At 41.9% G+C, this 23431-nt stretch overlaps 1 pseudogene; it reads right to left on the reverse strand.

Moving 5' to 3' along the window:
* Positions 1-269: 269 nt before the first annotated feature.
* Positions 270-23431, reverse strand: part of LOC136463435 (3-oxo-Delta(4,5)-steroid 5-beta-reductase-like) — a 32940-nt pseudogene continuing 9778 nt past the window's right edge.

A 23431-nucleotide genomic window follows, 5' to 3' on the forward strand; every position in this document is an offset into this window, starting at 1 on the left:
CATGCTCTTTTTATGATTTTAATTCGACTGTTAGAGATGAATGGGTGAATCATAGATAGTTGGTGCTCTTAGTTCACAAGTCTTATGTCAAATCTGTGTGCTTCTGTATGTATATAAATTTTGCTTGAAGCTCTGTATAGTACTACAGTAGTAAAACAAGATTTCTGATAGGTAAATCAACAACGATAGGTAAAAGATGTTATCACTTGACGTGATGTATAATACAGCATCAGGACGGAGAACCACAAGGAACGGGTGAATGAAAGGCATCAAGGAACAATCTTGTACGCCTTTAGCCTGTCGATCCATGTGGCGACTGGTGAAGGACTTGACCATGTTCCGAAAGCCGAGGAACCCATGCTCCTTGCTCTTGTTCATGCTGTCTAGGAACGCCCGGTTAGCTCCAAACTGACAGAACTAGGCATCAAGGAGCCACCAACTGGCGACCTTGTTGAGTTGCGTCTCCACAGCTCCTTCCCCCTGACGATCTCTGCCCAGACAGCCTCCTTCCTGGCCATGGTGATGTAGACTAGGCCCGATCTTCCGAAAGGTATGATAGCGTCAATTGGTGGAGACTCGACGTTCACGATCTAGGCTTCGAACCAAGACTGATTCGGACCCCCGCAACCGTTACACCACTGCTCCGTTGGTTATCAACCACGCGAACGCGATTGACCTCGCCGAGAAGGCTTTCCTACAAGCGAATCGAGAACACAAGCAAGAATGAGATAAACACAATCTAAAATTGCAAATAAATATGAGGCTTATGATAATGAGAAAGAGTTCAAGTCTTTATTCGAAAAGACTAATCGCCACAGGCGAACAAGATCAAGAACTGGGGCCCTGGTTCACAGCAAGCGGCCTTGGTGGCGACAGTTGCAGCAAAACGATGTCTGTTTCACGAGGAAATTAAGAACTAAACAAAACCCAAACCCTAAGGAGAGCGACGGCTACTATTTATAAAGTCTTGGGCGTCACCCCCTTGGACGCGCCCCCTAATGGGCTCAAACACGATACACGGTCCAACGGACCAAAAGACGGTGTCGCAGCACCCTGGCAGATTCTGGACGCTGACTTGTTTCGACGATTCCTGTTAATTCCGAAGGTATTTTGACGTGAAACCACTTGGATTGGCTTCCTTATCAAATTAGCTTTCGAACCATATGTGGATCATCGAAAACAGAGTCCGGATGCGTCCTGAGTGACCAGTTTAAGGTAGATTGGTCCCGCAGGCCGAGGCAGACTCGAACTTAAGTTGTTTTGGGCCTCCACCTCGGGGACTCGAACCGAATTAGCCTCGGGCCTTCTTCTTGACTTGGACACCCTTGCTGGCCTCCTACCCCTCCATACTATGCACAAAACATGGTCATATGCATAGGTGTCATGTCCTCATCATCATCCCCTTCTTGACGAAAAGTCATCCTCGGCGTCGATTGTGCTTGAAACTGATCTTGCACAACATAAAGGAGAACGGGGTTACGAAGACAAAGGGAACTAAAATAATTGTCAAAAGGAACGTGACCATGTTTCCAAGTTTCTAGCATGTCATCTCGCATAAAAATTTCAGCAAGCATGTAGACTCCATGATCCAAATGCACACGATGTATATCAACACTATCCTACAAAAGATTAGAACTAACCAAAGACAATGCAGGAATAGATGGTCTAGCAGACATAGGTAGCAACCAACAATGCTCCCCTTCTTGGAAGTGAACTTGTTTCTTTGAGGAACATGAGAAAATGTTTGTATTATTATGGCTGCCCTCTAAACGATCATAATCTTGTACAACAAAAGGAGAATTCATATTACTACGAATGTATACTCGATGTATCATATATTGTCCCTTGTTGTTATATTTGCCAATAACATGATATGTGTATTTAGAAAACCAAGGCAAATCAACATATTTAAAAAGGCTCTTCTCCAAACAATCTAGGTTATATAAAACATCAAATTCAATGTAACCCAAAGTATGTAAAGAAGACAACAGTTTGAACTCATCAATTTTAGTAGCAATATGAATAACATGTTTATTTTCAGCACAAGTGGTTGGTTCCAAAACATGTAAAACTGAAGTATCATCAATCAATTCCTCTTTATCACAAGGAACTTCAAGCAAATTATCATGGGACAGAGATAAATCAAGAGATGGTTCCACTAACAATTGCTCTATGATAGCATGGTTGGTGGAAAAATTCAGCACATCAAGAGAACTCTCATCTTCTATGAGTTTAGCATCATGGGCATTACCTTTGCGCTCATGTTCAGCAGGGGTAATAGTTGATGGTTCTGAATTTTCACATAAGGCTGTGAGCTTCTCATTTTTTGTCACGTCATCCTCGCTCTTTTCTACATTGTCCTACAAAAGGTTAGGCATAGCAGGAGGAATAACAATAGACTCTTCCTCTAAATGGTGCACCTCATCATATGAAGTCAAAACAGGAGGTGGATTAACAAAGGTTTCTCGCATAAGAAGTTTCATATCATTCCAAGTTTGAGGCTTATCAGAAGGATCTAAAGACTTCCACCAAGATAAAGCAGAATATCGCAAAAACACTAACTGCATTTTTTACCTTCCTCCTTGGACACATAAAGTAAGTAGCAAATATGTTATCGATGGTAATTTCCCACTCCATGTACTTATCAACACCTATACCATCATAAGTCAGTGGATACGAACAACCTGTCATTGTTAGAAGACAGCAAAAGACAATACAAAAGTATTATCCCTACCAACTACTTAGGTTGTGGACAAGGAAAAACAAGGCACTCAACTCTCAAGCGTCTTACCACGGTTTTACAAGTGTTCTTACCAAACCAACATGCGGTGCAATCGGTCGGTGGCTGTGATACCGTTGTTGCTTGAGTGTAATAGTTGCAAGACGAACCTGTACTTGGTTAGAAGAAAGTGGAGCTTGGACAGGCACAATATAGTAGCAAGGAATAGTAAAATTCACAACTGAATAATAAAGCTGAATAAGTATCCCAAGTACTTGTCTTAGTTGCTGGCCTACTCACATTCTAAGTACCAGATGTATCAAGTGATGTGAACAGCAAGAATATGATTAGGAACAAGGTAGAAATCAGCACACGCAAACACAGCTCAAATAGCGCTCTCTATGTGCTCCTCTAGATATTGTTCCTCTTTTGTCCATCTCTTTTTTCTATTTTTTGGGCTGTCGTTGTTTTTTTGAGAAATTTCAACTTTTTCTTTTTATTTTTTTGATATTTTTTCTTCACTTAGGAGCACAAAAGAAGTAACCACAGAAAATATGAGCTTAAACAAGTGAAAGACGTGGCCTATGGAATTTTCAGAAGATGTGCTCGAAATCGACAAAAACCTTGTGACCACGAAAAGAGGATCTTGTGACCAGTTTTTGACCAAAATAAAAATCTCCAACCCCAACAATATGGGGGATGGACGAATCCAAAAATTTTTTCTAATCGATTTTGATATAGGGAACGTCGAAATCCGAGTTCGTATGCGAAAACTAGACCAGTTTTACGAACGCACTCCGAATTAGAGGACAAAATGGGAACAATGCGCGCAAAATTAGTCATGGCAGCAATGATTTGATGGAAACAGTGAAGACAAGCGTAGGAAATTAGATGGCGTGGACTAGGGTTTGATGGATATAAAGGAAACTCAAAAGACTTGGAGATGTTCACGGATTATGATGAAAAATAAAGGGGAAAACACAAACTGGACTAAAAACGATCTAAAACCAGCAACAAGAACTTGACCTAGGGCACAAACTCAACAACGCGAAACAGAGACGAACTTGCATGGCACAATGAGGCTATAGGACAGGAAATATGTGACAATGTATATTTTTTGGCTTTTTGTGGACTATAGGTAATGCAAAAATAGTAACAATCTAAAGGGGTAAATAAAGTTATACCTAACGGGCAACAAGGTCTCTGATACCACTTGATGTAGACTAGGCCCGATCTTCCGAAAGGTATGATAGCATCAATTGGTGGAGACTCGACGTTCACGATCTAGGCTTCAAACCAAGACTGATTTGGACCCCCGCAACCGTTACACCACTGCTCCGTTGGTTATCAACCACGCGAACGCGATTGACCTCGCCGAGAAGGCTTTCCTATAAGCGAATCGAGAACACAAGCAAGAACGAGATAAATGCAATCTAAAATTGCAAATAAATATGAAGCTTATGATAATGAGAAAGAGTTCAAGTCTTTATTCGAAAGGACTAATCGCCACAGGTGAACAAGATCAAGAACTGGGGCCCTGGTTCACAGCAAGCGGCCTTGGCGACGACAGTTGCAGTAAAACGATGTCTGTTTTACGAGGAAATCAAGAACTAAACAAACCCAAACTCTAAGGAGAGCAACAGCTACTATTTATAAAGTCTTGGGCGTCACCCCCCTGGACGCGCCCCCTAATGGGCCCTAACACGATACACGGTCCAATGGACCAAAAGATAGTGTCGCAGCACCCTGGTAGATTCTGGATGCTGACTTGTTTCCACGATTCCTGTTGATTCCAAAGGTATTTTGACGTGAGACCACTTGTATGGGCTTCCTTATCAAATTAGCTTTCCAACCATATGTGGATCGTCAAAAACGGAGTCCGGATGCATCCTGAGTGACCAATTTAAGGTAGATTGGTCCTGCAGACCGAGGCAGACTCGAACTTGAGTTGTTTTGGGCCTCCACCTCGGGGACTTGAACTGAATTAGCCTCGGGCCTCCTTCTTGACTTGGACACCCTTGCTGGCCTCCTACCCCTCCATACCATGCACAAAACATGGTCATATGCATGGGTGTCATGTCCTCATCACATGGCATCCATGAGCTTGAACCGGTTCACCTCTCCATCGCACCCCACCCACTCCAACCCAAACCGTCCAGCAAGTATCGGCCACAGCTGCTTCCACGTGTACACATCCCCATTGCTGCAGTTGAATGCCTTGTTCTTGGCCATAGGGTCTACGGCCGCCCAAATCTGCTGCTCCACCATGAGGTCTACGTTGGAGGCATTGTTGAACCCCTCCCAAGCGCCACGGGACCCCGGCCACTGAAGCATGGTGTGCTCTGTGCCGCAGATGGCCGCGTACATGTAGAGGCTACAAATTATGTTCATGGCGCTCCAAGGGGTGAACCCAAAGATGAGCCTGGAGCGGTGCACGGACCAGCTTATCTATAAACTCGCTGTTTCGATCTGAGCTCCAGTGAAATAAGATCGAAACACCCTAACCGGACGGTAGGGCAAGTACTAACGATGAACAAACTAAACACTAAGATAATGATGCAAATGCCAAAAGACAAGCACCTAGGCTCACTAATGATAGACAATAGTAAGACATGACTTGAACTAAGCAAAGCTATATTAGTGAATAAAGTACTTGACAAAGTAAAGTAATAATAAAGTAAATGTTAAAAGAAAGATTACAACAGGAGCTATACTAGACCAGAAGACTCTTCTAGACTTCGAGACGTGCTCCACTCTACTCTTATCACTACTAGTTAGCTACTACTTCTAAGCTACTACTCTTGGAGAGCTTCTGAGAGCTTGGAACAACTTGGAATGCTTGAGAGCTGCTGAGTGATGATTTCCACCGAGCACCACAGCACCTTTTATAGTGTGTAGAGGGCATGGGGTTACTTGTAGGCGAAGATGAGGCGGTTTGGGGTGACTTGGCCATCGGGCAACATCAAGGGGCCGTCGGGCAACCATCCATTCCACCACCTCACCATCCAATGGCGATGGATGGCCTCTGGATGGTGGTTGCATGCAGGTAAGTCAGTTGCCGTGGTCTGGAAGGCGGTTTGGAGGTCGGTTTGGCCCCCTCCAAGTGTATGACAATGGGCCCGTGGATCCAAGGCAGCTCAACGTGCACCTTTGGATCAAACCACCATGGATCAACGCTAGAGAAGCAGTGACGAGGCTTTCACGTGGATCAGTGACATGGCAAGGGGGGGTGGGGCCATCGATCGATGATGGTCACGGTTGGCCAACATGGCACTATGGGCCTATGGCCCCCGGTGAAAGCTCTAGTTTGGTTTTGGTGAATTGATGAAACCCTAAGTGCTAACCTAGTTTATCGAGTGATCATGAGATAGGTAGCACATTCCAAGTGGTGAAGCAAATGAAGATCATGACATGATGATGGTGATGCCATGGTGATGATCAAGTGCTTGGACTTGAAAAGAAGAAAGAGAAAAATAAAAGGCTCAAGGCAAAGGTATAAATGGTAGGAGCTATTTTGTTTTGGTGATCAAGACACTTAGAGAGTGTGATCACATTTAGGTTCGATAGACATACTATTAAGAGGGGTGAAACTCGTATCGAAATGTGGTTATCAAAGTGCCACTAGATGCTCTAACTCACTGCATATGCATTTAGGATCTAGTGGAGTGCTAACACCCTTGAAAATGTTTATGAAAATATGCTAACACATGTGCACAAGGTGATACACTTAGTGGTTGGCACATTTGAGCAAGGGTTAGAAACTTCACCGGTGGAGTGTCCGCTCGTAGAGTGCGGATAGTCTAATAGTGCCATAGGCGCCCTAAACTCAGGTGAACGTGGTCTCTGTAAGTGGCTGGACGCTGGTCTCTGAATGACTGGCGCGTCCGATCAGTAGCAGCAGAAGAAGCGCAGCATCGGTCGTCGACCGGACACTGGCGCTGAAATGACTGGACGCTGGCTGGCTGCGTCTGGTCACATTGACATGGTCATGCATAAGGGAAACACCAAGTGACCGGACATTGGGTGAGTTCGGTCGAGCATGACCAGACGTGTCCGGTCGTGAAAAATCGTTTCTAGATGCTTACTGGAAACAACCGGACGCTGGGGTTCAGTGTTCGATCACTTTGAGCTGTTGCGTCTAGTCATCACTTGACCGTTGAGATCGGGTGATCAACATTTGAAGAGAGGGGACATGTGGCATGCATCGCATGACCAGACGCTGAGGTCCAGCGTTCGGTCAATATGACCAGAGCGTTCGCTCAATATGACCGGAGCGTCCGGTCACCCCATGTTGTGCCCAGTGAAGGGGTACAATGGCTATATTTCGTGGGGGCTTCTATTTAAGCCCCATGACTGACTCAAGCTCACTCTCTTGGCCATTTGTATTGACATAGCAACCTTGTGAGCATAGCCAAAGCCCTCCCACTCATCTCCATCATTGATTCATCATCTTTGTGAGATTGGGAGAGAATCCAAGTGCATCGCTTGAGTGTTTGCATCTAGAGGCACTTGTTGTTCGTGTTTCACTGCGGGATTCGCTTGTTACTCTTGGTGGTTGCCACCACCTAGATGGCTTGGAGCAGCAAGGATCATCGAGCAGAGGGTGGTGATTGTCTCCAGCTCCGATCATGGTGATTGTGAGGGGTTCTTGACCTTTCTCCGGTGGAGAGCCAAAAGGTACTCTAAAGAATTGCTCATGGCTTGTGTGATCGTCATCTTGTGTTGGTTGTGCGGCACCCTATTGAGGGTTTGGCGTGTGATGCCAATTAGCGCGTGAACCTCCAAGTGAGTGAATCGCCAGAACAAGGAGTAGCTTGTTGGCAAGCAAGTGAACCTCGGTAAAAAATCATTGTGTTCATCATTTGATTCCGAGGTGATTGGTCTTCATTGGTATTCATTCTTGTGATTGTTTGGCTCCTTCCTCGACACGGAGGTATAAACATCTTGCTCACTCTCTTTACATTACCGCAAACTAGTTGTCAAGCTATTCAGCGTAGCTAGTTGTGAGAGCTTGTTAGTTTAGTTAGTGTGGCCCTTTAGTTAGCTTTTGAGAGCACACTAACTTAGTGTAGTGTCATACTTATTATGTGGATAGAAACTATATAAACTAGAATTGTGGTAGGTGGCTTGCATTTTTAGTAGGCTAGCACAACACTTGCTTCGCCTCATAATTGTCTAACCGGTTTGTTAAGTGTTGTTGTAGAAATTTTTAATAGGCTATTCACCCCCTCTAGCCATTAGGACCTTTCAAGTGGCATCAGAGCCGAGGTCACCGTGATTTGAGGCTTAACAACCTTTGGTGTAAAAATGGCTCAAATCAACAACACCAAGAAGCCACCCCAATTTGATGGCACAAATTATCCGTTTTGGAAATCAAAGTTGACCACACATATCAAGTCAATCAATAGAAAAGTGTGGAAGGTGGTAGAAACCAAAATTGAGATTGGTGATCCAGAAAATCCCACCGTGGCCGAAGAAGTGCTTCTCCAAAACAATGACATTGCTCTAAGTGCCATTCATGATGCAATTGATGAGAGAACATTTGAGCAAATCAAGAATATTGAGATGGCTCATGAGGCTTGGAAGAAGTTGGAAGAATTATTTGAAGGCACTCAAGTCATGAAGGGTGCAAAGGCATACATTCTCAAAGAGAAGTTTGCAAGCTTCAAGATGAAGGAGGATGAGAGTGTGCCAGAGATGTTCCATAGGCTTCAAGTGCTTGTCAATGATCTCAAAGCACTTGGAGAAGAGGTGAAGGGTGATGACTTCTCCCACAAGTTCTTGAGATGTTTACCTTCAAGATTTGGCACATTGGTCACTATTCTAGTGAGAAGTGGTTTCGATACCATGACACCAAACCAAGTGTTGGGAGATATAATGACCGATGATACATATAGAGATGATGATAAGAAGGAAGAAAAGAAGGAGAAGAAAGATGAGAAGAAGAAGAGTGTGGCATTCAAGGCCACATCATCCAAGGGCAAGGCTAAGCAAGAAACATCAAGTGAAGATGATGGCTCATGGGATGATGATGATGATGAGAAGATGGCTCTCTTCGTCAAGAAATTTGGCAAGTTCATAATGAAGAAAGGATACCGTGCTAGAAGAAAGAAATCTTCATCCAAGAACAAGGAAGAGTCAAGAAGGTGCTTCAAATGTGGAAGCAAAGATCATCTTGTTGCTTAATGTCCATACAATAGCGACAATGATGACGACAACAAGAAGAACAAGAAGAAGGACAAGAAGGAAAAAGAAAGAGAAGAAGGACAAGATGACCTTCAAGAAGAAGAAGGGTGGTTCATATGTGGTCACTTGGGATAGTGATGCTTCCTCAAGTGATGATGATGACAAGACCACCAAGAAGAAGGCACTTGCAAGCATTGCAATCAATGAGAAGCCTTCTCTCTTTGACACTCCATCATGCTTCATGGCTAAGGCCACTAAGGTATAAATTTGTGATGATGGAAGTGATGAAGAACATGATAACAAAAATGAAAATGATAGTGATAGTGATGATGATGAACCTACTAAAGATGAATTATTTGACATGCTAGAAGATGCTAAAGAATACTTTGACATTAAGAGAAGGAAATGCAAGAGCTTGAATAAGGAGGTAAAAGCCCTTAAGCAAGCCCTTGATGAGCTCAAAGCAACTCATGAGAGGCTAGAGGAAGCCCATGAGAAGCTTGGCAAGGCTCACAAGAAGCTTGAAAAAGCTCATTCCTCTTTGTTTAATGAGCAAAATAAAAAGAAGCATGTTGAAACTTGCAATGTAGGCTTAACTTGTGATATAATTGATGAATCATTATCTATGCCTATCATTGTTGCTCCCACTAACCCTTCTTATAGTACTTCTACTTCCACCTCATCTAGTAGTGATGGTTTCACTTGTGATACCTCACTAATAGTTGAGAATGAGAACCACAAGAAGGAGGTCAATAAGCTCACTCACACCTTAGCTAAAGCCTATGGTGGTGAGGACCGCTTGCTTATGTGCTTGGGTAGTCAAAGAGCTTCTCTCTACAAAGAGGGATTGGGCTATACCCCCAAGAAAGGCAAGGTGGCCTTTGCTCCTCACAAGACTAGTTTTGTGAAGAACAATGGTCGGTTTTGTACTAGTTACAAGCAAGTTGGTCATAAAGAGGATGAGTGCAAGAACAAGAGCAAAAATGCTAATGTATCCTCAATTAAGATTAATTCTTTCTATATGCTTACTAAGGGTACAAATGGTGTGAAGGCTAAGTTCATTGGTAAACCATGGATGGGCTCAAAGAAGAAAGCCATTTGGGTACCAAAGAGCTTAGTGACTAACCTTCAAGGACCCAAGCAAGTTTGGATACCTAAAAAGAATTGATCTTTTTTTGTAGGTCAATTACAAAGCCGGAGGAAGGCATTGGGTTTTTGATAGTGGGTGCACTCAACACATGACCGGTGATGCAAGAATGTTCAACTCAATCAACACCAATGGCAATAATGGTTATGATAGTATCACATTTGGTGACAATGGCAAAGGGAAGATCAAAGGGCTTGGTAAGATTGCAATATCCAATGACATAAGCATATCCAATGTGTTGCTAGTAGAGAGCTTGAACTTTAATTTGCTATCCATGGCTCAATTATGTGATCTTGGATTCAAATACATATTTGGGGTAGATGATGTAGAGATCATAAGTGTAGATGGCTCAAATTTGATCTTCAAAGGATTTAGATATGAGAATCTATACTTAGTTGATTTCAATGCTAGTGAAGCTAAATTATCTACATGCTTGTTCACTAAGTCTAGCTTGGGTTGGTTATGGCATAGAAGGCTTGGTCATGTTGGAATGAAACAATTGAATAGATTGGTTAAGCATGACTTGGTTAGAGGCTTGAAAGATGTGTTTGAAAAGGATAAGCTTTGTAGCTCTTGTCAAGCTAGAAAACAAGTTGGAAACACCCATCCTAAGAAAAGCATGATGAGCATTAGTAAAGCATTTGAGTTATTTCACATGGATTTGTTTGGGCCAACTCAATACACTAGCATTGGTGGTAACAGATATGGCTTTGTGATAGTGGATGATTATACTAGATACACTTGGGTATTCTTTCTAGTTGACAAAAGTGAAGTGTTTACAACATTCAAATCATTTGTCAAGGGCATTCACAATGAGTTTGAAACAACCATTAAGAGAGTTAGAAGTGACAATGGTAGTGAGTTTAATTAGAATTGATGAGTTGTGTGATGAATTTGGAATTAGACATCAATTCTCGGCCAAATACACTCCACAATCAAATGGCCTTGCTGAGAGAAAGAATAGAACACTCATTGATATGGCAAGGTCTATGCTTAATGAGTACAATGTGAGTCAATCTTTTTGGGCTGAAGCTATTGCAGAACCGTCCAATTTATAAGGGCACAAGTACAAAAACGATCATCGGAACGATCAAATTCTCGCACTTGGGCCCATATAAACCCGGTAGTCAACTGAAACCATGAGGGATTTCAAACCAACTTGCATACAACTAAGATCACAGTAATTCAACATAACACATCACACGTTACAATATTTCACAAACAGTTTGCAGATAGTTACAACACATCAGAGTCATAGTTATTACAAACCAAGTCTTGTAAAGTGGTAGAAGCAAATAGTTTAACTCACACACACGAGTTCAAATACAAGTACCGGCCTGTCGATCACATCCCACAAAAGCATTCAAATAAGATAAACAGAGAGCATGCCCGTGATCTAGTCTTCGTCACCCGCCAGGTGGAGATAGTACTTATAGAAGCCCTGATAAAGAAGGTCATCTGCAATAAGAGGGAATAAACCCTGAGTACGAGGATGTACTCAGCTAGACTTACCCGTCGGAAACCAAAAATAAAAGACACCAAGGATCATGCATAGCATAAGTAATAATGATCAACTCTAAACCTAAGCTAGCAGTGACTTTTAGCCATTAACCTATCATCTATATTAGCACCTGTACTAAGCAATCACTTGATTAAGATGCAAATATTATTAACCATAGCAGGTATAAACTGTGGCAACATTATCATCATTCTCCATTTAACCATATCATTAAATTAAGTGAATCTACGTTGCCACTGCTCAGTCAAGTTCTCACTATCCGGGAGAGACGGCGATTCGAATCGATTCCTATCCAGCTAGAGGGGTATTCCAAAACACAAACCCTGCTTCCCCCGTCAGGGTTGCAAACAAGTCACCTTTGGTACAATTCAGGAGTCGTGGGTACGATCAGTGCCGCAAAATCAGAGAACCACTCTGCCATGAGTGCTCGGTGACTTAACCCGCCCTTGGGGTTACGCCAATGGCTCTCCACATATCCTTACCACCATCTAGATTGCGACCAACAGCTCATGATCCCTGCCTGAGTTGAGCTACTAGGCTTCACGGTCGGAACGACTTATCCGGCCAGCTAAGTGTTAGGCTGAGTTCAACATGACATGAGGACGTACAGCATATCGGTCCTTAAACGACATAGACGGAGTCACTATGTCCAAACCTACACAAGACTCCGCTCAGTCTTAATTCATTATTAACATGGTTCTTTTCCACGATAGCAAATATAGCCAACCATGACCCACCTCATCCTAAAGCTCGCAGGTGACAGAAAATCACCCGACTTCTACCGCACTAAGCATGGCTAAGCATTTAACCCGTTCCTGAACTTAAATAGGATTCAAGTGCGATATCAGGACAAGGATAAATATATAATGCAACAATTGGTTCCAACCAATTCCTATACTTAATGCATCATCAACGATAAAATATACTCAAGATATTTGTAAAAATATGGGAGACTTAGAATGCTCCGGGGCTTGCCTTTCAGGAAAGAGGATGGGCGGTGGTTAGGGCACTCAGGCAACTCCTCCTCGGTGGATGCTTCGTTGATTGTCGGAACCTCGGGCTCCTCCTCCTGGCTCGCTCCCTCGAACTCTAGAAGCATCACTCCCTCCGGCACACCTATTGCATGTATGCGCAAGATAAATATCATGGATGCACAAGAACGAAGTTAGAGATCTATTCAAATCACTTTAACTTATCAAGTTTATACAACCTAATGTACAATTACTCATCTTCAGTTAAGGACCTAGTACCTACACCTAAGCATGTTCTCAAGTTAGGCTAGCGCCTAAACAATCAACAAGAACATTGCAACAAAGCATACACACAAATATTCGGATTTCAGCAAAATAGGGACTATACAGCAGTACAGTAAACTGATCATAACCAGAGATCTACAAATCGAAATGACAAGCAACAAGACAATTTGGAAAGCTTATGAAATTGCCTACAATTCATTTTTAGACCTCAAGGCATGATTCCAACCTTTACCAGGTCGAATTTACATAACCACATAATCAGGTCCAAACAAGACAGAGAGCAAGAAAAACTGTGATACAACTTTGAATGACTGTAACTCCTAAACTACTAGGCCATATGCCACCAAATTTTAACAGGAGCTAGATACATAAATTATCTACAACTTTTGTATTCACCACTTTCCAAGAAAACTAAATTATCATGGTGAACTTTACAAAGTTCCTAGAACTGTCCAGAAAGACATAATGCAAGAGAATATTTATTAACTTATGTTGCAAACATATAAATGGACAAAACCAACTTTACTAACTCATCACACATATCAAAATAACAACAGAAAGTAAAGTGTTCACCACCAATTCATTTCTTTTAATGCCTTTCTTAATTTATTTAATTATTTAAGAGGAATAATAAACATATATGAAAACTGCACCATTTAATCTACAAAAATTACAGTAATTACTACATGCTCCAAGCAGGCTACTATAAAAATTTCACATCATTTGAACAAGTATGACATCCTACACAAAAATGACAAGGTATAAAGGCTTAAAATAACATAAATAGGAAACCCTAGTGAAAAGTATCAAGCAATAGATTTTATATTTTTCTTAGCATCTTTAAGGCACTATGACAACCTCCAATAAATTTCATGAGTATTGGATTCATAGATAATTTATAACAATTCACACAAGGATCACCTAATTATAAAAGGAAAATCTATAACTCAAAAACTATTCATGCACTGACTCTCAAATTTTTACCAGAGCTTATACTCATCAAGAAAAGCTCACCATATAAATTTCATAATTTTTGGAGCACATGAACTCTAGATATAAATTAAACAAGTTTGCATTTATTTAAAAACACATTTCAAGTTTCAATTTAAGTCATCCAAAAACTCTAATACAAGTGCTAATATTATATTTTTCCTAAATACTACACTTCACCAAGATCCTAACAAAATTAGAACCACCAAATTTGGATCTACCAAACTCCAGATATAAATTTCACAAAATTGCATTCAAAACTAAAATAAATGAGCTATCCTATTTCTTAACAGTCACTGGCAGGCGGGGTCCACGACATAGGAGGGCCCGCATGTCAGCGACATGAAAACAGGGGATGGTGCGGGATCAGCCGGAGTTCGCCGGCGGTGACTTTTCCGGTGACTACACCGGCACGACCATGACCTCTTAGACCTCCCGAACCTATGGAGCGACTTGGCTGGACCTATTGCCGGAGATCAAGACGACGGCGGTGGCCATGGCGGCAAGACAGCATGGCTCGACGGTGAGACGCCGAAGCTGACCACGAGAGCTTGATCTATGGCTCGGCCAAGACTCTACAAACTACGGCGAAACTACTGCACAAGCTTTCACAGCGAATGGCGGACGAAGGTGTCCTGGCCACGACAACGGGGCTCGACGGCGGAGTACCGACGAGGTCCGCGTGGCGAGACGTCTTACCAAACTTGGCTAGCAAGGAACTGTGGGCACGGTGTGATGGTAGGATCACAAAGGAGCTGCTGCGGTGGCAATCGAGCGACGAGGCACAAGTAGGACGCCGGCGACGCGCGGCGCCACGCGACGTTTGAACCCTAAAACCGATCTAATACTGTAGTTCGCCATCGGTTAAGCCATCATAGCCTGACAGCCTAAGTTGATGATGATTGATCTCTTAAACCGTTGATGATTAGTGAAATCCATCTAAATGAAAGTTGTAGCCCTTCATACAGTCTACAATTTATATTAAAAGACCAAGGCCTAATTCTCAAAGAATCACGAGTAAACTCATCTCCAATGTCGAGCCAATGAAACTAAAATTTGGTTTTTGACTTAGAAAATTTTTGAGTCTCCAAATAGACCTCAAAACTAACTTGTGGGTCCTTTTTGAGCATGTTCTGCACATTTTCATGAGATGGTCATAAAATAACTTTTGTTCCTTATATAATTTGCTACAACTTTGATTTAGGTTGCTTAGACATGCAAATAGTCTAAACTATACTTTTTAAACAGTCAAACAAAAGAGTCCTAGAGGTCAACACAAGTCAAACCATTACTTGGAAGCATAATTAGGCAATATGGTCAACATGAACATTGTTCCTAATGACATTCTAAGTGTATCTAAGTTGTTTAAGAAGACATTTGACACAAATTTGCATAGACCACACATGAGCACACACAAATGCTAGCATAAAATCAAGCAATTCAAATAGAAACACATATGAAATGATAACATTCATCATGGTATGATTCTTATGAATGAGATGATGATGCACATGCTCATGTGATGCAAGTATTTTAATGCAACCATAACACTGAGGTGTTACAGAAGCTATCAACATGGCTTGCTATTGTAGCAACCGTCTCTATTGTCACCAATTGAAAGAGAAGACACCATATGAGCTCTTAAATGGTAGAAAGCCCAACATTGCATATTTTCGGGTCTTTGGTTGCAAATGCTATATCTTGAAGAAAGGCACTAGATTGGGCAAGTTTGAAAAGAAATGTGATGAAGGATTCCTACTTGGTTATTCCACTACAAGCAAAGCATATAGAGTTTGGAATTTGGATAGTGGTACTCTTGAGGAAGTTCATGATGTTGAATTTGATGAAACCAAGGGTTCACAAGTAGAGAATAAGAACTTAGAAGATGTTAGAGGCATTCAACTTTCAAATGCCATGAAGAACATAGATATTGGTGAGTTGAGGCCTAGGCAAGTGAATGATGATGAAGATGACCAAGTGCAAGTGCTCTCTAGCTCAAATGTGCAAGATGATACAACTCAAGCAAGCTCTCATGATAATGAACAAGATCAAGTGGCTAGTACATCATCTCAACCTAATGATCAAGCAAGTGCAAGCAATCAAGTTCTAATCCTCCAACCAACCAATGTTGTAAGGGATCATCCATTGAACACTATCATTGGTGATATTTCAAGAGGTGTGCAAACTAGATCAAGATTGGCTTCATTTTGTGAGCATTTCTCATTCGTGTCATCCATCGAACCAAAGAAGATAGATGAAGCATTAAAGGATGTTGATTGGGTAAATGCTATGCATGAAGAATTGAATAACTTGACAAGAAATCAAGTATGGGAATTAGTAGAGAGACCAAAGGGACACAATGTGATTAGAACCAAATGGGTCTTTAGAAACAAGCAAGATCAAGATGGGATAGTAGTAAGGAACAAAGCAAGATTGGTAGCACAAGGATATACACAAGTTGAAGGTCTTGACTTTAGAGAAATATATGCCCCGATTGCTAAATTGGAAGTAATTAGAATCTTGCTAGCCTATGCTTGTGTCCAAAATATCAAGCTCTATCAAATGGATGTTAAGAGTGCATTTCTAAATGGTTACATCAATGAAGAAGTATATGTTGAGCAACCTCTAGGTTTTGAAGATGACAAGAAGCCCGACCATGTGTACAAGTTGAAAAAGGCATTGTATGGCTTGAAGCAAGCACCTAGAGCATGGTATGAGAGATTGAGGGACTTCCTACTCTCTAAAGGGTTCATGATGGACAAGGTTGACACCACTCTTTTCATCAAAAAGATTGGAAAAAATTTATTTGTGTTGCAAATCTATGTAGATGACATCATATTTGGATCAACCAATTAAGATTTTTGTGATGAGTTTGGAAAGATGATGGCTAATGAGTTTGAGATGTCCATGATTAGAGAGTTAAGTTACTTCCCTGGTCTTAAAATTAAGCAATTGAAGAATGGTACATTTGTGAGTTAAGGCAAGTATATCAAGGACATGATCAAGAAGTTTGGCATGAGTGATAGCAAGGCTATTAGCACACCAATGGGAACCAATGGCAACTTGGATTGTGATGCAAGTGGAAATATGGTGGATCAAAAATTGTATCAGTCTATGATTGGAAGCCTACTCTATGTGACCGCATCAAGGCCGGATGTCATGTTTAGTGTATGCATGTGTGGAAGATTTCAAGCCTCACCAAGAGAAAGTCATTTGAAGGCTACAAAGAGAATATTGAGGTACTTGAAGCATACACCAAATGTTGGTTTGTGGTATCCCAAAGGAGCAAAGTTTGAGTTAGTTGGTTACTCCGACTCGGATTATGCGGGATACAAGGTTGAAAGAAAGAGCACCTCGGGCACATGTCAATTGTTAGGAAGATCACTTGTTTCATGGTCATCAAAGAAGCAAAATAGTGTTGCATTATCAACCGTCGAAGCCGAATACATATCCGCTGGTAGTTGTTGTGCACAAATACTTTGGATAAAGGCTACTTTTAGTGACTTTGGAATCAAGTTCAAGAAAGTGCCATTGCTATGTGACAATGAGAGTGCAATCAAGTTGACAAACAATCCAGTTCAACATGCAAGAACAAAGCACATTGATGTCCACCACCATTTCATAAGAGATCACCAACAAAAAGGGGACATTTGTATTGAGAGTGTAGGCACCGAAGATCAACTTGCCGATATATTCACCAAGCCATTGGATGAGAAAAGGTTTTGCAAGCTAAGGAATGAGTTGAACATATTGGATTTCTCCAATATGTGTTGATGCACCCCCCACTTATATGACATGCCTCTCCTTCGAGCAATCCAAGGTAAAAGTTGATTGACATGGCATACATCCTTGCTAAGGACATAATTAGTGCATCTAGTCATCTCTCAATTTTAATAGGCTCATTCATCAAAATCAAATGAATTTGATGATTATATGATACCACTATTGCTTCTATGCTTATTTTTGATCAAATGGTAGCATATGACATGTTTGTGGGCTTGTAAACCTAGTGTTTGATCTAGAAAATAAGCTCTAAGTGTTTAACTCAACATGGTACAAGATAACCCTTATTTGGAGGTGTGAAGAAGCTTGTCCTTGGATCAAACCAAGTTAAATATCTTTGGCAAATGATCTAGATTGGACCAAATTTGGGAAAGTGATCCTCACCCCATTGATTGACATTGATAATCTCAACCTATCTATAATTTAAGCCTTTGTGGTCATTGATGACAAAGGGGAGAAATAGTGCACAAAGATAGTGAAAAGACAACACAAAGGGAGAGAAATAAAGATACAAGTGATAGGGGGAGAACTTGACATAAGGGGAGAAATATGACAAAGGAAAGGGATCAATTAAAATTTTAAGCACACAAGTAGGGGGAGCAAGCTCATAAACTTGTATGGTGCATTTGAATGTGCATTTCAAATGTTTGCTTGTATGGCACAAGCTTTAAATTTCAATATTCATGCTTGTGTGGTGTATGTTAGTTATAGGTTTGAATGATGAAATGAAAAATCTAGCATGCATAAGTTTATCTAGTGATTTCATTTCCAAGTGTTTCCAAGTGGTATCAAGCTAACCATGGTGCTAAGGATGGTATAAGGGTACACTTCGATTGGTATCACGCTTCAAAGGTCCATCTTTTATACCTTAGCATCATTTGGTAGACATTGACTCCTATATTTCCTATCTAAGCATATGTGCAAGCTACAATCCAAACTCTTAGCACATATGTAGGGGGAGCAATTGCTACCATTTGGGGTTCATGAAACTTGTCCATATCCTTTTACAAATGGTAAATATGATTGGGCAAGTAACATGGATTCAATTGAATTTCAATTTATATCTTTGTGAAAGGCTTGTCATCAATTACCAAAAAGGGGGAGATTGAAAGCTCTAGTTTGGTTTTGGTGAATTGATAAAACCCTAAGTACTAACCTAGTTTATCGAGTGATTATGAGATAGGTAGCACATTTCAAGTGGTGAAGCAAATGAAGATCATGACATGATGATGGTGATGCCATGGTGATGATCAAGTGCTTGGACTTGAAAAGAAGAAAGAGAAAAACAAAAGGCTCAAGGCAAAGGTATAAATGGTAGGAGCTATTTTGTTTTGGTGATCAAGACACTTAGAGAGTGTGATCACATTTAGGTTCGATAGCCGTACTATTAAGAGGGGTGAAACTCGTATCGAAATGCAGTTATCAAAGTGCCACTAGATGCTCTAACTCATTGCATATGCATTTAGGATCTAGTGGAGTGCTAACACCCTTGAAAATGTTTTGTGAAAATATGCTAACACATGTGCACAGGGTGATACACTTGGTGGTTGGCACATTTGAGCAAGGGTTAGAAACTTCACCGGCGGAGTGTCCGCCCGTAGAGTGCGAACAGTCCGACGGTGGCATAGGCGCCCTAAACTCAGGTGAATGTGGTCACTGTAAGTGATCGGGCGCTGGTCTCTGAATGACTGGCGTGTCTGGTCAGTAGCAGCAAAAGAAGCGCAGCATCGTTCATCGACCGGACGCTGGCGCTGAAACAACCGAACGCTGGCTGGGTGGGTCTGGTCACACTGACATGGTCATGCACAGGGGAAACACTAAGTGACCGGACGCTGGGTGAGTCCGGTCGAGCATGACCGGATGCGTCCGGTCGTGAAAAGTCATTTCTGGATGCTTACTAGAAATGACCGGATGCTGGGGTTCAGCGTTCGGTCACTTGGAGCTGTTGCATCTGGTCATCACTTGACCATTGAGATCGGGCGATCAACATTTGAAGAGAGGGGACACGTGGCACAGATCGCATGACCGGACACTGAGGTCCAACGTCCGGTCAATATGACCAGAGCGTCCGGTCACCCCGTGTTGTGCCCAGTGAAGGGATACAACGGCTCTATTTTGTGGGGGCTTCTATTTAAGCCCCATGGCCAACTCAAGCTCACTCTCTTGGCCATTTGTATTGACATAGCAACCTTGTGAGCATAGCCAAAGCCCTCCCACACATCTCCATCATTGATTCATCATCTTTGTGAGATTGGGAGAGAATCCAAGTGCATCGCTTGAGTGTTTGCATCTAGAGGCACTTGTTCGTGTTTCGCTGCGGGATTCGCTTGTTACTCTTGGTGGTTGCCATCACCTAGATAGCTTAGAGCAGCGAGGATCGTCGAGCAGAGGGTGGTGATTGTCTTCGGCTCTGATCGTGGTGATTGTGAGGGGTTCTTGACCTTTCCCCGGCGGAGAGCCAAAAGGTACTCTAGTGAATTGCTCATGGCTTGTGTGATCCTCATCTTGTGTTGGTTGTGCGGCACCCTATTGAGCGTTTGGTGAGTGATGCCAATTAGCGCGTGAACCTCCAAGTGAGTGAATCACCACAACGAGGAGTAGCTTGTCGGCAAGCAAGTGAACCTTAGTAAAAAATCATTGTGTTCATCATTTGATTCCAAGGTGATTGGTCTTCATTGGTATTCATTCTTGTGATTGTTTGGCTCCTTCCTCGACATGGTAGTATAAACATCTTGCTCACTCTCTTTACATTACCACAAACTAGTTGTCAAGCTCTTCAATGTAGCTAGTTGTGAGAGCTTGTTAGTTTGGTTAGTGTGGCCCTTTAGTTTGCTTTTGAGAGCACACTAACTTAGTGTAGTGTCATAGTTATTGTGTGGATAGAAACTATATAAACTAGAATTGTGGTAGGTGGCTTGTATTTTTAGTAGGCTAGCGCAACACTTGCTTCGCCTCATAATTGTCTAACCGGTTTGTTAAGTGTTGTTGTAGAAATTTTTAATAGGCTATTCACCCCCTCTAGCCATTAAGACCTTTCACCCGGCCACATCCACTTGCCTCCTAGGTTTTATATTTGTCCATTTTTGTGATTTTCCCTGCATACAAATAATTTTTCATGTACAAGTAGAACTAGGTGAATTATAAACATAATATGGCACATGTGATGTTATTTTACCTTGATTTGGGTGGAATGTTGATGGTCAAAGTAGGTGTTTAGTGACCATCAACAGGCATGAGCAACCACAAGAAGATAATATCCCAATTGTAGAAGAAGTACATGAAGAAGGTGAAGAAGAAGTTGAGCCAAATGTTGGAAATGACCTGGTACAAGGGGAGGAACCCCCGCCACACCCACCAACATTAGCAGAAGTAATGGATCGATAGACTTGATTATTGGAAAATCTTGCAAGAAGACAAGATAATGGTAATGGACAAGGGAAAATGACAACATTCATGAGGCTTCACCCATCAATATTTGATAGTGCAGAAGATGACCCATTGTCAGCAGATGATTGGTTACATACCATCACTAAGAAATTAAATGCAGTGCAAGCCACAGATGAAGAAAAAGTTATTCTAGCCACCCACCATCTGGTAGGAGCCGCTGGTGAATGGTGGAAAAACTACTAGGATGCAGCTAACGAGCCAGAAGCTATCACATGGCAAGAATTTGTGGAGAAATTTCATGAATATCACATCCCCGAAGGAATCATGGAGATAAAAGCAGAAAAATTTCATTCCCTGAGACAAGGACCGATGATGGTGAATCAGTACATCAGGAAGTTTATGAAGCTAGCACGCTATGCACTAGAAGATGTTAACTCCAACAAGAAGAAGCAGAAGTGTTTTAGGAGAGGACTCAACGCATCCCTAAGAGAACTAATAGTCACACACATCTATCCTAATTTCAACACGTTGATGAACTGCACTATCCTGCTAGAAGAAGAACGTGTCAGAGGTGAAGGAGAATGGAAGCGCAAGTTCTTGATACAATATGCTCGACAATAAGAAAGAACACAATGAGTCCGCACCCACAACACCACACCCATGAGGTACCAACCGACCATGCAGTATAGGACATCCGGACCCAACACTTCGCAGACCACATCCAACTACCAGAACAACAACAGCAACAACAACAACAACTAGCCCAAGAATACCAATAATACAACAATAGAGACTTGTTTTGGATGCCGACAACTAGGACACCGTGTAGCCTAATGCCCTCTTAAAGCCACAAACTTTGCCCCTGCTCAGTCTATAGCCAGTAATAAGACAACCGCCTCATGAATTGGACGCACAACACCTCAGAACTCTAGACCACCCAGAATGAATGCCCCAAATTTTGGGCAAGGCCATGTGAACTACGTAAACGCAGAGGAAGTACAGGCAGCACCTAATGTCGTGTACGGTGAATTGCTAGTAAACTCCACTCTTGCAACCGTGTTGTTTGATTCTGGCACTTCGCATTCATTTGTTTCTGCTTGTTTTGTGCTTAGAAATAGTTTAAGAACAGTGTTACTCCCCACCCATCTCTTGATTCAAACCCCTAGAGCTGTCCTCAAATGCACCCTCAAATGCCCTCGAGTGAAGATAATAATCGATGGAGTATAATTTCAAGCAGATTTGGTAGTACTTAAGACAGAAGGTTTAGACATAATACTAGGAATGGAATGGTTAAAGAGACACCATGGCACTATCTCCTGTAGCAACAGAGCAATAACCCTAATAAATCACAATGGAATAAAGGTAGAATGTCACCCTCAAGCCCCCAAAGCAGAACCAATGGTTTACAATATACATGCATCAAGCATTGAAGAAGTACCAGTCGTATGCGAAAACCCCGATGTGTTCCCTGAAGACTTACCCTGAATGCCACCTGACAGAGACTTGGAATTTATAATTGACCTAATACCCGAAACCGCACCAATTACAAAGAGACCATACCGAATGGCAGCCAATGAGTTGAAAGAATTGAAGTAGAAATTACGAGAGTTACAAAAGAAAGGGTACATCAGACCAAGGTCATCACCCTGGGGATCACCAGTTTTGTTCATAAAAGAAGAAGGATGACATCCTCCAAATGTGTATCGATTATGGGTCCCTAAATGAAGTTACCATCAAGAACAAGTACCCTCTACCAAGAATTGATGACCTATTTGATCAGCTAGAAGATGCTAAGTATTTCTCCAAGATAGATCTAAGATCAGGCTACTATCAACTAAAGATTCGGCTCAGCGACATACCAAAGACCGCATTCGTGACCCGCTATGGACAATATAAGTTCACCGTAATGCCGTTTGGACTAACCAATGCCCCAGCGTATTTAATGAATCTGATGAACAAGGTATTTATGGAGGAATTGGATAAATTCATGGTAGTGTTTAGCGATGACATCCTCATCTATTCAAGAAGTGCTGAAGAACATGAGTAACATTTGAAGAGTAATATTGAACAAGCTACGAGCGCATGAGCTATACGCCAAGTTCAGCAAATGTGAATTTTGGCTAAAAGAAGTCGCCTTTCTAGGACATATCATCACCATGGAAGGAGTAAAGGTAGACCCAGAGAAGGTTAAGGCCGTATCAGAATTCAAGTGGACGGAAGCATGCAAGAAGAGTTTTCAAGAGTTGAAGACCCGGTTAACCATAGCCCCAATACTCATGCTACCAGACATACATAGAAATTTTATAATATACTGTGATGCCTCATGACAAGGATTAGGGTGTGTCCAGATGCAAGATGATAAAGTAGTTGCCTACGCCTCCCGACAACTGAAGAAACATGAGGAAAATTATCCAACACATGATTTGGAACTAGCAGCCATAGTG

Source organism: Miscanthus floridulus, chromosome 1, assembly GCF_019320115.1.
Source record: "Miscanthus floridulus cultivar M001 chromosome 1, ASM1932011v1, whole genome shotgun sequence".
Classification (NCBI taxonomy): Eukaryota; Viridiplantae; Streptophyta; class Magnoliopsida; order Poales; family Poaceae; genus Miscanthus; species Miscanthus floridulus.